Source organism: Euprymna scolopes, chromosome 35 (assembly GCF_053919585.1).
Source record: "Euprymna scolopes isolate OS-2025 chromosome 35, ASM5391958v1, whole genome shotgun sequence".
Classification (NCBI taxonomy): domain Eukaryota; kingdom Metazoa; phylum Mollusca; class Cephalopoda; order Sepiida; family Sepiolidae; genus Euprymna; species Euprymna scolopes.
The window spans coordinates 50706177-50722844 of NC_136516.1; positions in this window are offsets into that span (position 1 = coordinate 50706177).

A 16668-nucleotide genomic window follows, 5' to 3' on the forward strand; every position below is an offset into this window, starting at 1 on the left:
CTGGAAAAGAAAATTGGATACAAAGTGGTCCCCATACACCACTAGTTAATAACTATACTCACTATAAACAAACGACCCCCCAAATAATAACGAGACTCACCTAAACATGGAAGAAGACGCTAAAATAAAGCTACTTTGCAAATTTTATGGTAAAGACCATTCCTAGTTACCCTTCAGCTACATCTCAAACGTGCGCCGCTTATACAAACTAACCGAGCAGCAACAGATTTTGTCAACATGTTGTGCATTTTACGTAGTGCACCCAAACATCTTATAAACACCAATGTAATCTTGACACCCGTTTCAATATCAATTCCTTTTTGTTCTGATGAATTGTTGTCAATGAATTCGGACGCCACTGAAAAATGTATGCACATATGTAACCAATAATGTTTGTATAACAAACATACTATATATATATATATATATATATGTATATATATATATATTATATGTATAGACCAGTGTAATGTTAGTGGGATATATTATAAAGAAGATTTCACAATAAGAACGAAGAACGCATTATTTATTTATGTATGCATTAAAGAAGATCAGAAAAAAAAACATCGGTATTGTCGATCTCAAATCCACAACAAAGTAGACCAAAATTTGGTCCTCTCTATCGTATTTTCTTTAGCCTCTATTTATATCCGCTCGGAAATTGTTTTATAATTACTACCACGAAATTTCCGTATAAAAAAGAGGCTAAGGAGTGTCTTACATAAGCGACCAGATATAGATTATCTTTGTGTGTATCTGAAAACGACGGTACCAATGCGTTTTATGATCTTTTTATCACATAAATAAGTAAATATGTGTGTGAGATTGCACGAGAAGTGATTAGAGAGACAGAAATAGAGAGAGAGAGATAGAAAGATGGGGATAGGAAGAGAGAGAGAGAGAGAGAAAGAGAGGGAGTGACGAACGATTGATAAATATGTTTATTTGTAAATTTTGCACCGTCCTTCGACTTTTGTAAAATATCGACGAAAAGAAACAATTAAGATCATGTTGAGGTCTTCAGTGATGAAAGGTTTGCTTACCGTAAGATTTTGTGTTTAACTTCGCGCCATAACGTCATCTGGTGTCAATGGGTGGGACACTGCTGTGTCTACATATCGCCGGTTTCATTCGCTCTACTCACCACCCAGACATGTCTGACCCCAAGTCTTTATTCGGTGGAACCCTTGCGACAGATGTATTCCCAAAGTGTGAACATGAATATTTATTCAGTCTAGTTAATAACAAAGGCTGAATGGCGTACTTCCGTTGGCAACAAACGATTCCTAGTTAATGGTTAACATAGAAAAAAACACACATACACATGCACAAACACAACTACAGACACATATGCATATATATTGCATCCATAAACGGACTGTTTCGCTATATCCCAGCTGTTCATCGTGACTAGTATAGCACCTATCCCAAGCCGAGGATGGAAACAATAACCATCGAATCTATATTCTGTATCTCTAAGAACTAGGACAGTGAATGATATCTACGATACCATAATATAATCAATAACTGTTATGCCCACTATGTTATCTTTGTTTATATACAAAGAACTTTGCATTATTCTCACGTAGTAGTTATCAACAGCATTAAGCAATAGTGCGCAACCCGAAAACCGACGGAAAGCTTGAACCCGATTATTTTGAAATAAAATCAGTAACTTCTGGGAACGTTTACTTACCTATATGTTTACACGAATAAACAACGCGCTTTAACTTGTATTAATTTCTTTAAAAAAAAGTTTTGCAGTTAATAGCAATACTTTTGCGTGGCATTATATACGTATATGTATATATATATATATATATATATATGTATATATATATATCTATATGTATATATATATGTATATATATATGTATATATATGCATGCATATATATGTATGTATATATGTATATGTTGTTTATATATATGGGTATGTATATATACATGTATATGTATAGATATGTATATGTATATATATGTATACGTATATATATTTATATATATGTATGCATATATATGTATGTATATATATATATATATATATATATATATATATATATATATGGATCTAGACATTATAGAGTAATTGGGCAGTTTAGCATACATAACATTTCTTCTTAAGGAAAAACATGACGGTAGTATGGGAAGTGTTCACAATACAGGAGTCTTAGAGTCATCTCCATACTAGAAAAGGAGAATGTATATAATTGTTATGAGTTAATATAATATACGAACAATTATTTTTTATAGAATCCAGGAAAAAAACATAAACAATAAATTCAAATACAGTCGTTTCTGAGACGATACAAATTTATATTGAAATTTTTTTTCTGGCACACATATTAGACAGCAAATAGAACAGTAAAGCAGAGGAGTGAGTTTGCATCATGATAATCAAAGTTCATACAGAAAACAACAAAGTTTCTTGAAAGGTAAATAAAATTTCCTAGAGATATTTATGCAAAGGCAATATCAATTAAGTAAGAATCTCAAATAACCAACAAAGCATCAAGATTTATATATGTGTAACATATATAAAATAATATATTGTATTGCATATAACACATATAAGATAATATATTGTTTTATATATAACATATAAAAATAATATATTGTATTACATAACATATATAAAATAATATATTGCATTATATATAACATATAATATAATATATTGATTTATATATAACATATATAAGAATAGTATATCGTATTATATATAACATATATAAAAATAATATATTATAATATATAACATATAAAAATAATGTATTGTATTATATATGCCATCTATAAAATAATATGTTGTTTTATATAACACATATAGTAAAATAATATATTGTATCATATATAAAATGTATGAAATAATATATTTATTATATATAAAATATATTAAATAATATATTGTATTAAATATAACATATATAAAATAATATATTGTATTATTTATGACATATATAAAATAATATCTTATATTATTCATAACATATATAAAATGCTGTGTTGTATTATTTATAATATATATATAAAATAATATATTGTATTATATATATAGCATATAAAAAATAATATGTTGTGTCATCTATCTATATATGTATAAAACTAAAAGTATCCGTCTGCCTGTATGTCTGTGTGTCTGTGTACATTTCCGTACGTTATAACTCTGTCAATTTTAAGGCTACCTACTCGAAATTTGATATACAGGCAACTGAGATTTGGGAACATCTTTGCAATTCGTTTGCAGCCAGAAATTTGGCTGTTAATGGGGCAAAGTTCAACGATTTGGCATTGAGAACTCTACCAAACTCCTGCGCCAATTTTGGGTATAAACAATTGAAAGTTTAGATATAGGTTCCTTGGACATGGATGTAACTTTATATCTTGATTTGAGCCGAAAACAATGAATGTAAAGGGGTGATAATAGGGGTCCATATTAAGAAAAATGACCTGTGAGGTCTCTATCAAACTATTCAAATAATTTCGGGTCTAAACATTTGAAATTTACATATATGGTATTTAGAGATAGGGCAAGCTTTTTAGTCGGTTTGGGTAGAAAATTTGAGCTACTAATATGTAAATGTATGTATGTATGTTTGCATGTCTGCCTAAAACTTTCGACAGAGGCGACGGATTTTCACAAGATCAGTATCGTTTTGAAGTTCGACAAATACCGAAAAATTGGCTAAAAACAATCATTCTTTCACCTTCAACTGGGCACTTATCAACAAGCAGGGCTCGCTTTTTTCTCCGATATTTTCCGAAAGTAATCCCCTCTTTTCGAGTATCTAGCCTTAATTAAACCTACGTCATTTCCGGTTTGGCGGTGGTCTTAACAGCAAAGACGTCACGTTTTTTCCTCGTTCTTTATGCCGTTCGCTGTACGGGTTCGAGCCTTCCTACTACCACTTTTTGTTTTGCTCAACACACACCTTCAAACACCGGGGCAACGCCGGGATGAAAGAAAGTATATATATATATATATATATATATATATATATATATATATATATATATATATATATATATTCATACGATTTCGATTCGGGCTCCTCATAAATCAATTTATATATAACTATAAGTAATTATTTTTCCAGATTACCGTAAAGAAAACACTTGTAAAATGTGCATATGTTTTCTTTAACATAAACCCACTTCTGGTGGTTTAGTGATGTACAGATTTCGGCTTTATAGGTAATTTCAAATAAAAAAAGAATATATATATATATATATATATATATATATATATATATATATATATATATATATATATAAATTTTTTACCAGTTGTGGAACAATTGTTTTAAACAAAATAAATAATATAAAAGAGATAATTGAAGGAAAACATTTTTCTACCGATTCTGATGCTTAAAGGTTCAAGCTATTTTTATTCTCAATTCCGATTCCGATTAATCGACTCAACACTAACATAAAAGTAAAAGAAATTATAATATGAGATACGAACTGTAATCAACACATAATAGTCCAGTAAATAGTAATATTAACACACAAGTAAAAAATAGTAATAGTAATGATAAGTAAAAATAAGTATCTATAATAATAATAATAATAATAATAATAATAATAATAATAATACAATAATGATAATATAATAATATAATAATAACAATAATAATATAATGATAATGATTTAATTATTATTGTACTATAATAATAATAATAATAATAATAATAATAATAATAATAAAAATAATAATTATAAGAATAACTAATATAATTACAAAAAGTAAAAGATGAAATCAGATAACTTTATTAATGTAATAACCTAATAAATTGATCACATTATAATATAGTAAAGACATTGGGCATTCGTTATAATGATATTATCTTTATATGAATAAAAATAAAAATAAAATAAAATTATATGAAAAAAATGTGTAGGGTTAAAAAGCATGGCATCGATATTATTACTATTAATTTGTCTATTATTATACAAAGCAATTAAATATTTGAATTATAAATGATGTTTAAAGATCTGTTTTATATTGCAAGATGAGTAATGCTAAGCTATCTTTCGATTATAATTTAAGAAAAAAACACTTTACAAATACATATCCAGAAAATAATCGTTACTTGCATCATACTATAAATTAGTTTACAACATGTGATTTGGTAAGGAACTGTGTATAGCCTGCAGACAAACAGTTAAAATAATATTCCATGTCAAATAAAACCAACAATAATAGATAATCTATAGAATTAGCAAATCATCTATTTGCGTATGTTTCAGTTTTTATTTATTTTAAACTAAATTTTCTATTGCGTATACTAAGGATATAATGATGTGTACTCATTTATAGGAACAGGAATATCTGGAAGAAAATAAGGACAAAAGGTTTAGGCAGAAAGAATATATATATATATATATATATATATATATATATATATATACATGTGATGGCAGAAAAGGTACATAGGAACACGAAAACATTGAGTCATGGGCTGCACGAATGTGGCTGTTAAGCTCTGCTAAACTCTGGCCTTCCTTAGCACACATTGTACAGGCATGTGCACCAGTAGCAGCACGTTATTGCTGTTCTTTTTTATGCAGGATCAAATGCCGTTTCAAACCGCCTGTCGTTTTGTACATCCGCCCGCAGTTGACACAGGTTAACTCTGACAACTCAAGACTGCTTTGTGGCCCACTGCGCCGATGAGTAGACATATTCTTCCGCACACCTCACACTCCAGATCAATTTGACGCCCCTTCCCATCCACGGCTCCTTTCACTCTCCCTTTCTGGATATCGCGCTTCAGCCGCTCATACTGGGTTCGATTCGCCTGAAACTTGCCCACACCTCCCCGCAAGGTCTTTCCCCACCATCCGCGATCCAAAGCAAGACTCTCCCAGGTTCTTTCATCAATCTCATATTTTTAAGGTGGATCTTAAACAATCCTTAATTCTCAATGTAGGCTTTTGAGCCAGATTTCTTCCCTCGGCGTGCTCACCATAAAGGAATTGTTTGGGAAGTCGACTGTCTAACATCCTCAGCACATGTCCACTCCATCTCAGTCTATGCTTAATAACGTGAGCTTCAATGCTAAGGCATTGAGTCCGTTCAAGCCCCTCCAGATTACTGACATACCTCTTCCAACATACACCTAAGATTCACCGTAGGCACATATGGTGAAACCGCCCGAGACGTCTCAAATGTTGCCTGTATGTTGTACAAGTTTCACAACCATAGCGAAAATTTGAAAGAACGCATGCGTATAAACCTTAATCTTTGTTGGCATCAAGATCCGATGACGTCTCCAGAAACGCCGATCCACTTTCCGAAAGCATCACTTGCACTGCTGATTCGTAACGATACCTCATCATCCAGGGCACCAGCCATACTCAGTCTGCTACTCAAGTATACAAACTTAGTGACAACCGCTATCCTTGACCCACAGGTATAAACTGATGGCTCATAGTATGGCATGCCCGGAGCAGGCTAATAGATTGACAGTTTTTTTTCAGATTGATGGTCAGGCTACATGGATACTACATATTAGTCACCATATGAGCCACCAGATCACAGTCATCCGCATAGAGCAAGTCATGAATTGTGTTGGTGAGTACCTTTGTACTTGCATTGAAGCGCCTAATGTTGAACAACCCCCCAGTAGTTCGGTAACGAATATAAACACCATCCGAGCACCCCCCATGCCAACCGAAAGACCATGTAGAAATATAACGCAAAGAATGTGGGTGCTGGAATGTCTCCCTACTTAACACAATTTTCTACCGGGATAGGATCAGCCAGCTTTCCTCCAACGTTGATCACAGCCTTCATATCATCGTGGAAGAGCTTTAAGACGGTTACAAACTTGTCAGGACAGCCAAGCTTTTCCAGAATCCCCCACAAAGCATCCCTACTGACTGTATCAAAGGCCTTGGTTAAATCGATGAACACCTGATACAGTCCCTTTTACTGTTCTATACATTTCTCCTGTAGTTGACTGGCTGTATAAATCATATCCACTATCCCTCGACATCTTCTGAAACCACACTGCGACTCAGGCAAAACATCGTCAGCAATGTGTTCCAGCATTCTGCCTAGCATGATCCTACAGAGCACCTTACCGACTACTGACAGCAAAGAGATGCCCGATAGTTTCCACATTCACCTCTGCTACTCTTCCCCTTGTATAGTACCACCAGCAATGCATCCCGCCAATCCTGCGGAATACACTAATCCCGCCAAGCAGTCTGCAACAATTCCACTAAGCGTTGAATCATCTAATATATCATATAGCATCACACACATATATATATATACACACACACACACACATATATATACATGTATATATGTAAACACACACAAACACACACAACTGCATATATATATATATATATATATATATATATATATATATATATATATATATATATATATATATATATATATACCAGAAATAGAATACAAATAAAAATGGTCGGTATTTACTGCTTGTATAGACAGTTTTGCATTAGGTCGTGATATGTACCAAAGAGAGTGTTTTTATAATTAGAAGAGTCCATTGTGAAGAAATCGGAAAGTCCACATAAGAACACACTCCCAAGCCTTTACTCTGCAATGAGTACTTTTTGGTTGGACAGATAAAGGATACGTGCGTTTTCTTTTCTTCGAACAGGGTCGTTCTGAAACTACTTCATCGTCAAATGTGTCACATATCGACCTAATGACCTGTTTTAAGTTAGTTATATAGTTTGGATCATCCAACATATGCTTTCTCATCTGAGTAAGGTGTCTTTTGTACGTTAAGTCAAGATTTATTGTAATGTACATTATAATTCCGATCTTTTTTGTATTGTGCCCGCTTTGTAGAGAAAACTCGTTGTGTTTGTACGTTTTGAAGACAACTATTTTCTCCTTGGTCATAGCGTTCCTTAGGCAAAGTAGAGGTCTTTAATTTTGTTTTTCTTTTTTGTTTGCTTTTGTTTGTTAATTTTGTTTTCTTTTGGAACATCTTTTTACAAATGGGTTTATATTCCGTTAATCTATAATTCACCGTAGTGATAATGCTGGATTAGGATAGGTGTAACATTATATACTTGTAGAAAATGTTGTGTCGATTCTATAGGAATGCATAATTCTTTCTTCTCTGCCCATTTCAAGCGCACTATCATCACATCAGATCAAGGGTGTATCTGCGGAGTAGGTACATGGTTAAATTTGGACGCCTCACAGAACTTGAATTCCATGGAAGTAAATATTAAGTAGCCTTCGTCATTATTTTTTGTTAAATTCAGGTCTTTACTCCTCTTCGGAAATAACGACGTTTTCGGGCTGAACAGTTCCGTTAAAAGTTTACGGTTATAGAAAAAGTTAAAGGCACACGTTTTTAACAATAAAATATAATCCAAGCATTTGTTCTGTTTTGTGAATCCTAGTTTTTGAAGTATTAAGTGCATCTTTTTAGAGTTCCCCGTCATAAATAAATGCGTCACTAGCTTTACCGTATGCGTTTTGTGAAAGCGCAATGTTATTTTCATTAACTTGCTTTTTAGTTAAGTTTGTAATACGTCTGTTTCCTCTCGTACTTGTTGTTATCCTATTATTAAATTTGTTAATTTTTCTTCATTTTCTGTTGTTGTTTTTTTTTTCATCGAGTGCATGGCCAATTTAGTTCGTCTGCTTCCGGTTTTTTGCTGTAAATCAATCTAAGCAGAAACATTCATTTCAAACGTACCACAGTCTCAGTGTTATCAAAGAACCGCCTGTTGATGTTATCATAGGTCGTTTGTGCTGTAAAAATATATATTCATTTCTAACGCATCGCTACCTTATAAAGGAATATACAAATGATAATTGTCAGACAAATTTCGATACATAATAACATGTCTGCTGGAAACTTTTTTAAAAATCGGCCCTACTGTTTCGGAAACATAAGGAATCAAGTTTCTCTCTCTCTCTCTCTCTCTCTCACACCCACACACACACACACACACGAATTTTATTGTCATCAAAATCGATTAAATCGCCGATTTGTCAATATATATATATATATATATATATATATAGAGAGAGAGAGAGAGAGAGAGAGAGAGATTGATAGATAGATAGATGAATATATATATATATATATATATATATATATATAGATAGATAGATAGATAGATAGATGTATATGTGTATGTATATGCATATATACATATATATTCGAGTGTATGTTAAACATACAAAATCGATTTTTATATAAGTATACATTTCTTGGGTTGTTGGCAGTTCAATTTAAAGGTTCATTTCTTTTAATCATTAAATATATTTCTAAGAGTTGTAATAGACGTAACAACAAATTTGTTGTTACAACAAATAGGAATACTAATGAATGTGCATACGGTGCATAAAGGAAATGAATAAGTGGAAGTGATTGAATAATCGAATTGAAAGGCGCACAAATTTTTACGGCTCCTTATGTAAGTGAACAAATGCGTGATATGTGTATGCGCATGCGTACTAGTTTTCAACTCAGCAGGGATTTGACAAGTTTCTTTACATTGTCGGACCGAAGAACATGTGGTACCGTAAGAAGTGGTCTGGACAGTGCCGCACCTGCGCTAGGCGTCCAGGTGACGAACAACCACAAAATTGACCTACCGCCTCACGACCATTTATATATATATATATATATATATATATATATATATATATATATATGTGTGTGTGTGTGTGTGTGTGTGTATATATATACGTGTGAGCTTGTTTGAGTGTACATATATAATATATATATGTATATATATATATATATATATATATATATATATATATATATATATAGGTAGATACATACATATATATTCACACACATATATATGTATATATATATATTATTATTATTACTATGATCATTATTATTATTATTATTATTATTATTATTATTATTATGAGCCTGCTTAGTAAAATTTCAACGAAAGCAAACTTCCACATTATATATATATATATATATATATATATATATATATATATATATATATATATATATATATATATATATATATATCCACGAATCCCTAGGCCTTTATAGAGGGGAAACTATAAATTGCTGTTATGTTTTCAAATGATCTGAAATAACAGCATGACATGATTCAAAATAATTCTCATATGTTCTCTTCCCTCGTTTTGGAAAGAGAGTACATCATCAAATAATCCTTACACACTGTGAGATTTACTTATGTATGAAAACCAATTAGGGGAGATATAACATATGAGGAATATTTGGAGTCAGGTCTTACTTGATGTTATCTCAGATAATTTTAAATCAAAGCCGCAAATGTATAGTTTCTCTCCATCAAGGTCGGAGTGTTGGGTGAATGATCAGATATTTTGTAATTCAGATGCAAAACTGGGAAACAAATGACTGAAACATTTTATGGCTGTAAAAAAGTGACAAAACTATGATCTAGGTTATGGTAAATCCCCTAAATGTGCGATCCTTAGAGCAAATATCACCATAAACCATTAAACAATTTATATCATTATCTTTAGCTTTTGTTTATTAAATTCTGATCAGTAGTCGCTGGTAGTTCGAAGTCATTAATTGTCCACAAAATATGTAATATTGAAATGCGCATATATTTGGTTTTATGGGACGAAACAAAATAAAAATCTGCTGATTAACCTACTATTATATGGAGAAATTTTTTAGACAGTTTATGAAAAAAATACTTATATTTTCAAACCAATAAAATATGCCCAAATTCGCCTATATTTGTGTATATAGTGTCCTGGTAGGCCAACTTCAGTGTTCTCCTTTGCTTAGAGTTTATTTTTCTGCTTGGTTGTCTCCCCTGTTCTTTGCCAGCCCTCCAATATATATATATATATATATATATATATATATATATATATATATATATATATATATATGTGTGTGTGTGGGGGGGCTATTTATACATTTTTTTCTTTATTTTCTAACTATTATGATAAAGTGAAGAAAAAATGTCCGCGTGTTCTTATCTGAGTTGTTATAATGCCGAGAGAATACGTTTGGCAAACGCGATATAAAACCCAAAAATCTGTTTTTCGTGATAGAAGCGTTACTTAAATTTTCAAACAATATATTATGGAGTGAGTTAGAAAGCCGCATTATGAAAAAAAACAAATATTTACTTGTTTAAAATTAATATTCGGCGCAATAAGTCATCTTCAGGATTTTATACTTTTTTCTCATTGCTTTAAATTTTAATCAGCGTAAAAATGCAATATGCGATCCTTCGGTCGGAAAAAAATAGGACACACTACTTTTGGAACGCTCCTAATATATATATATATATATATATATATATATATATATATATATATATATATATATATATATATATATATATATATATATATGAGGGGGATGGTGGGATGCTTCTACAGCTCCAGAAGATATCTCTATAAAAGCCAAATACGTCCAAGGATGGAGTACTGCTGCCACAGCTTGCGAGGACCTACTAAAAACAGCCTATCCTGCCTTGAGAGAGTACAAAATAGACTTCATGGCTTAGTGAGGGATGCCATTTTCTCTACTCTGCAACCTCTCTCCTACAAAGAAGACGTTGCGAGCCTGTCGTTATTTTATCGTTATTTCCATGGCAAGTGCTCGTCTGAGCCAGAAAGAATTGTAAGTGATTAAATGTTACATACGCCGAGGCATGTATGGAATATTCATCTCTAAAAAGAATCCTAAACTCCCCCACACGTTATTTCATATAATACTAACGCTAACGCATTTATACTTACTCTAAATTGTCCCCACAGCAAGGGTTTGACTATCTTTGAGTATTTCAGATAAAAGTGACTTCCATGTTCCCATACCACTTCCTACATTCAGGTCTGTAGCGATTTTAACGTAAACAACGGCGAATGGCTGATACGCTCAAACAAGACAAATGCTGAAGAGATATTTTGTCATGATTTTTCTATTGCCTATGAGCTGACTTTCATTTTTGACGAACCCACTCGAATTTACGGTTCTAATGGTCATTTTCATGACTTCTAGAATGTTTTCTGATAACTCGCCTTGAACTGTGGTCTTCCTTCGTTTTCCACTGGAGCCTACGACAATTTGGTTGTTTTATTAATTATTATTATTAGATTAAAGTGTAAAAATACTTTCAATGCCCTTTTTTATCGCACTATGTCTCACTACTCGATGGTTAGTTAGGATAGTTTCCGTTCATTGATATCTAAAATAACCGTATACTTGATATTATTAAAAAGGGCGCGTCCTTTATAGCCCTCGACTTAACTGATTGGCGGATAGTTTGTATTCATAATTATACACCATCAAAAACTGAAAGCAAATAGCCAAATGTAGTGTATTCCTGAATATGCCGCTGCCATTGCACACAGAAACCACTATTTTCATTGCTTTAAACGAAACATGTTCAGAAAATAAAGCTGCCTTTAACAATGCTTGCAACGGCCGTAAAAGAGTTATAGAAAACGCGAGGGTTTTCTTTGTTTTTACTATAAAAATAAAAGTTGCTGACCAGAGGCTTGGTTCGTACGAGTTTTAGTGCATACCAGTTCTGAATCTGCCATCCCAAAATTTATCAACGGTCCTGAGCTGATTACGTTAGCATCCGGCAAAGTCAAACTGTTTGCTAAGAATTTCGCATTAATCTCTACCTTATGTGATCAGGGCGGCCTACCCCTTGAATTTCCTTCCAGGACTGAAAATACTCCCAGTATAACCAAACATCACACATCAAAGCAACTGCCCCCAACCACATTCCAACCATAGTGATCTAATAATTTCAATAGGAACCAACTCCTATATTACATAAATTGTTTAAACTTTGCCTTAAGTGGAGATGCTTCCCAACTTCCTGGAAATCATCGACAGGTTGCACATTATCTAAAAATACGGGAGATGTTTTTTATGCTTCTTAGTATAGAGCGATTATGCGTCAGGAGTAAGTTATTTGAATTTGGGATCAACAGATAAGTTTATACTCCCCGACCAAAATAAGTTATTTAGCGACATACAATATGGTCTCCGTTCTGAGCGATCAACGGCTGATGTGCTGACTGGAAGAAAACACTGAATCAGTGAATCTACTGATGGGAGCTTCATTTTGACACATCTAGTCATTTGATAGACATAAAGGCCTACTTCCTAAGATTACCAGCTACGAAATATCTGGAAATGACCGCTCAATCCTTTCTTTCAGACAAATTCATTGAAGTAGCGGTTGATTGGTAGAAATCAGAATTTGACAATAACACTGCTGGTTTACCTCAATGATCTATCCGTAGGTGTCAATTACGACATGAAGTATTGCTGTGATATTTAGGAAAGAGGCTCTAACAATACCTTTTCCTGCCTTGGAACGGTAGAAAACTGTCTTCGGAATTTCCGGCTGACTGACTTTGTAATTTTCAAGTCTAATGTAAATAAGATTTTGTTTACCCGTCCTCTTAAATAACTAAGTCCTACTCAAGTTCCATCATTACTGATCATCATTGAGTTGTCTTACTAATGACCTAATACGTATTAACTCCTATCCTGGAGTGGCCTCTTGGCCTTCACAAGTGGTGACTTTTAGGCAAAAAACATTGGCAAAATATCATCGGAGATTTGAAAAAATTAGTTCAAATAATAAAAAAAAATAGAAAATATTAATTTATATCCAAAATAAATTTCAAAACAATAAAATATGGTGGAGGATTTCTATTTCCGTGGACTCCTTACATCCGGTGACTAAATGACAGCTAACATTATGCTTACCAACTCTCCATCTATTGTCTTGGCTATCACGTTTTAGTAGCAATATTGGGGCGAATATTATATAAACTGTCAACCATAGACAACCATTTCTCTCTTTCACTACGGCTAAAGTAGCATCAAGCTCAGGCCAGGATTGAAACTCCGCCCATGCAACAATCAGCTTGTCTATTACGCTCTTTCGCTGCTGCTAAGATGGGTATGCGAAATTACAATGATTAACATTGTCCAAACGACCTAAGCTCGATTTGCTTACACAAAGAAATTCTCGTGATACGCAAGCGGAAATTTGTGATTTTTCTCTCCAGTACGCAAAACCCAAGATGGAAAGTGTTGTGTCTGCATAAATAATTAACAATAACACGAAAATTAAAGGTATAACAATAATATATTAGGAAGAAAAGTTATATACATATTTACATGTCTTCAGATATACTTCAGTTGGAGATATTCCGGCAGGTGGTGTGTTGCATGTCTTACTGGAGGCAACATAGGCGTCTTGCCTATTTGGCGGTCGTTGCCGAACTCCCTCGGTATTGGTTATTGATATCTTTATATATCTCACTCACCCACCTATGTTAATTAGTGGGCGTCTCCACAACAGAAAGCATTTAGAGAGAGAGAGAGAGAGAGAGAGAGAGAGAGACGAGGGAAAAAAGAATTGTAAAAGATGTGTTTGGTATTCCACGTATGCTTCTAGGGGTGTCTTTTGAGAATTTTAGCGGTGTTTGAGGTATAAAAATGATGTTCATTTTGTAATTGTTTCAATTTAATATTGCAAATGTAATGTTTTTTGATCGTGAAGAAAGTAAATATGCAAAAATGGAAGAAATAATATATATGTCTATGACGATGAGCTTGAAAAGTCATATAGCAAATACTTTTCTTCAATGGCTTAGGATCATCAAGAGCGGAATCAGTAAATGAGAATCTGTGCAGCAATCTCTTCACATCATCCTTTCTACACACTCACAGCAAAACTGCCGCCACAAAGAAAAGCATCCTCCATTTCTTTCTCTGTGGGCCTACTGCAATACGAAACTTGCATGAACAGAGCTTATTCTCATCGGCTTCCAATCAGTGTAACACGTTGCCTATGGATTGCTTCCCAACTAGATCACATGATTTTTATAGTTTAAAGAGGCAATTTTCTGTCCGCATTATTTCCTCCTTTGTGACGAGGATTGCCTTATTAAATATCACATGTGGTATCTCTACCAGGAAATACCAACGGAGATAATTTAAACCTGCTAGTCATTAGCTTCAAGCTTGACCACTCAAAAGAGCTAGAGGATCACTGCTAATGAAATGGTAGTGTGGCATATCCAGTCTTTTATGAGCAGAATGTTAAATATTAACTGGTATGCAGGCAAGGATAATAGGGCATAATCTCTTTTACACTAATTTACATCACATACAATCCGTTTAGTCTCTTGCATTAGAAACAACCAAATCAGATAACAAGACGTCTGTTGAAAGATTATCGTTCACGTCTATCTCTTGCATTATTTTTGCTAAACTCTCGTGACGCATTACATTCTAATTTTTATTAAAAAAAACAGTTTTTGATAGATTTTCAGCAAATGTGCTTATCTGTTTTTGTCTGGGTCCGAATCTTATACTCGGAATAAATAACGGATGTATTATAAAATCGCTAGACGAAAATAATGTGGGAGATTATGTCCATTCTTCTCAAATTTACAATCTGACCGTAAGGAGTGACAAAGAAAACAATCTTAACAAGAAGCTGCTGCATCAGACAGAATCTCACTGAAACGGGGAAGTTAAAACCAGTATAATTCGAGATTACATGTTGCGTTTGTAGACGGCTGCTGCTTTTAGTTTTCAGATAGTTCTTGGTCCATAATAACCTGTCATACCATGCTCGACGCTGACAACTATCACAAGGAATTCTTTCCCGTTATTGACGATATATATATATATATATATATATATATATATATATATATATATATATATATATATATACACGAGAGGTGTTCAATAAGTAATGCCCCTGACACACTTCCAGTTATCTGATCTAGCTGAAATTTTGCATGTGCAATGATTTATATCTCTACGGATTATGTGGCAAATAACAGCTCTGAACTAATTGTGGTTTCTATTTTACAGGTGTTTGAACTGAGTCAGGGGTGAAATGGAGCCTGTTGAATGTCGAGCAGTGGCCCGGTTTTTGTATTTGAAAGGACACACACCACAGGAGGTTTTTGATGAAATGAAAGAAACTTATGATGATAATGCCCCATCATACGACCTTTTTTTTATTACATTTTCACCCCAAACAAGGCAAATTGCCACTTTGGTGTAGGGGGCTACTATCATGGGCAACAACTACTGGGGTACTATGTAGGGATTTGGGCAGCAAGATGTCGGTTCACGTTACACTTGAACTTCTGCGCGTCAGTACTGTTGGGGAAGCAGGGACCTGGAATGGAATTCCAGAGTCTAGCGGTTCTGGGGAAGAAACTATTGGAGTAAAAAGATCTTTTACATCTAGGGATCTCTACAGTGTGGGGTGGGATTTAGCAGCCTGTCGGGTTTGTCGAGGGTGCTCACGTCGTGGGGGCACAAGTGATTGCAGTTCGTCAGAGCATTCACCACTAAAATACTTGTAGAAAAGGCAGAGGGATGCAACATTTCGTCGATGTGACAGAGGCTGAAGCTTAGATGCCAGTTCAGGGCCTATCAGGTTTGCGACTCTCTTTTGAACCTTGTCAAGGAGCGAGAGACTAGTAGCAGATGCACCAGCCCAAATATGACAGCAATAATCCATACATGGGCGAATGGTGGCCTTATAGAGGTACAGGATATTTCGGGTGTTAGTAGTTTTCTAGCACGGTAGAGAGAGCCCACCTTTCTTGCAGCGGCCCTGGCAATGCCTTCAATGTAATTGTTCCAACTCATGTTTCCTGTGAAC